Genomic DNA, 3,161 nt, shown 5'->3' with positions numbered 1-3,161 from the left:
TCATTTTTTCAAATACTTCATACCACAAAACTTACCAACTCAACATTCCATATTCAAACCATCACATAAACATTATATACATCATATAACTTACCTATCAAACACATTATTTAGGCCAACTTAAAAGGCCATACATACCAACATTTACAAGCCAAATCTCATGGCTAGATATTCACATCACAAAACATACTAAAACACTTCTAGCCGATACGTGCCATATACCATATACACAACTATCAAAATGATACCAAAATAGATGCCATATACCATATACCCTGGATCCGAGCTAGCTTTATAACACTATAAAACAAAGAACATTTCACATAGTAAGCTTTGAAGCTTTGTAAGTTCATGATATAACACATTTATCTTATCAATTAAAATATAATTCTATCGATTAACTAACACCTAATGCAACTCATCTCATCCTTCATTTACATAACCTTTCATCTACTTCATACTCAGTATCATCAATCACATAGGTTTTGTACATACCTCTATCATTACATTCTTATCTATCACATTTATCACTTCGATGCTCGATGAACTACTTCATTCGATCATGCTTGAACATTCAATGAACTCGCACACTTAGTGCCAATTAATTAGCCGAAGCTATAATAATATCGCACACTTAGTGCCATTTCATTAAACCAAACTTATATCTGTATCGCACACATAGTGCCATTTATTCAGCCATCGCTGTTATTTTCTTGCACACTTAGTGCCATTTTTAATAACCGTAGCTATTTCATTTTTCGCACACTTAGTGCCTCAAATTCGATTCACATTTCACATACTCCAACTTCTCAATCTCATTTCTATTTATCTCATCACATACAAACATTATACAAAAAATATGTATTATACACGAACTTACTTTGGACGTAAAAACGACGATATTAGTCAATCAATCAGCACTTTGTTTTTGCCTCGATCTAGGTCTGAATTTCTCCTTTCTTGATCTACATGTATTCAAAATTAACTTATTTAATCACCAACACATTCAATTTAATACAAAAACACATCTTTGGGCATTTTGTACTTTAACCCATAAATTTACACATTTTGACATTTTAGTCCTTATTACACAAAACACCAAATATACAAAATTCATCAAAACCATGCTTTAGCCGTATTTTCCTATGGTCCTTATCAGCCCATATTTATCATTTACTTCACATTTTAGTCCTCAATTTTCCATTTTCACAATTTAGTCCAAAATACTCAAATTCATCAAAAATCCCAATACAAAACATAGTAATCTAACACATATCTTCCATTTACCATCATCAAACTTCATAAAACTCACATTATCAACAATGGCTCAACTCAAAATCATCAACAATTTCCAAAATTCAAACATGGGCATGATAGTATACAGAGCCACGATCACAAAAATGTAGAAATGATCAAAAATCGAGTTAAAACCATACATTAATTAGCCAATATGAGTGCCGAACCCTAGAACTCTTATTTTATCTTCTTTTTCTTTGTAATTTCGATAAGGATGATGAATTAAAAAACTCAATTCATGTTTTGTTTCATTAATATTACATAAATATACATTTTACCGTTTTAACCTTATTATAAACATTTAAAATCCACTAACCCTTGGCATATATGTCCATTCATAAATTCAATGGTCTAGTATCAACATAAGGACCTCATACTTAATAAGCCATAACAAATAGGCACTTAAACAAATAGAACACATCTTTTGAATTTTCTGCGAATAGGTCCTTTTATCAAATTAAACATACAAATGATAAAATTTTCGCGCGAAAATTTCACACATGTCAACTCACATATTATAAGCAAGGAAAATAATATTAAAATATTTTTCTAACTCATATTTGTGGTCCTGAAACTACTATTCCGACTAGGGTCTAAATCAGGTTCTTACAATGGCGTTTGTTTGCTTTTTATTTTTGTTTCTGTGTGTTTTTGCAGTTCATTTTCCTTATATAATATTTAGTATTCTCTAACTATTTTTTTGTTACTAATTCTTTAACTTCAATTTAGCTGTTTTATGACCCAAAGTAATTCAGATTTTCTTACCATTGTTGATCCATAATTTGAAAGGACTATTTGGAGTAGACTTTGAGAACAAAGAAATATGGCTTTACCAGGAAATAATGTAGCCATATCCTGATGCAATAACAAATTGTTGTTGCAAGATGCTCGTATACAAAATAGGACTATAGGAGATTTTGTAGTACCTGTCTTGGATGATTTACAACTAGGAGTTGTCAGGTGATAAACCGTAAATAATACACATTTTTACCCCATGTTTAATGCATTTTATGGATGGTTTCTCATTAGAATTGGTGAATTCGATGCTTCTAATGCTTTAATTTCACATTTTATACTTAGGAGAGCATAAGAGAGCGAAAGGAACGAGAAACGGGCCAAAAATGAAGAAAATGGACGAAAGTACGAAATCAACACGGCCTGGACCTCCTCACACAGAAAGACCACACGGCTGTGTCAATTTGGAAGAATTGGAGCACGACTCACACGGGCATAGCACACACCCATGCCAATGTAATAGGCTCGAACACGGCCTGAAGTGATCGCACACGGGCGTGTAACACAGGCGTGTCCCTGTCGAGCCCAAGTTAAGTCCAATTCGGGAAAGGCCACTTTTGAGGGCTTTTAGGCATTCGAAAGCCTATAAATACACCCTAGAAGAGGAGAAAATGGGAGATGGAGAATAGGGGGTAAGGAATTACCCCAAGGAAGCCGATTGATCCATCTCAGAAGCCGGATTCATCATCAAGACTGAAGATCTCTCCTCAATTTTCCTTCAGGAGTTTTGGGTTTTCTTTATGTTTTGTATTCTTTATTCTTCTGAAATGTTTTCTTATTTAGTTATGAACTAAATCCCCTAAATACCTAAGGGTAATGAAACCTAAAATGAATCTTGTTATTATTTTCTGAATTGTATGATAAATATTTAACTTGTTCTTAATTATGTGTTCTTAATTCTTATTTTGATATCCCAGGATACTGATTCAAGACATGCTCTTATTTAAAGGAGGAATAGACCCTATCTAAGAGTACTTTTGTCATAATTAAGTGGAGTTGATTGCGCGCCTAGAAATAGGGTGACAAGATTTTGCCGAATTAGGGTGAAACCTAGTAAGGGGATCCATAGA

This window comes from Gossypium hirsutum, chromosome A04 (assembly GCF_007990345.1).
Source record: "Gossypium hirsutum isolate 1008001.06 chromosome A04, Gossypium_hirsutum_v2.1, whole genome shotgun sequence".
NCBI classification, from domain to species: domain Eukaryota; kingdom Viridiplantae; phylum Streptophyta; class Magnoliopsida; order Malvales; family Malvaceae; genus Gossypium; species Gossypium hirsutum.
This window is presented reverse-complemented; position numbering follows the sequence as displayed.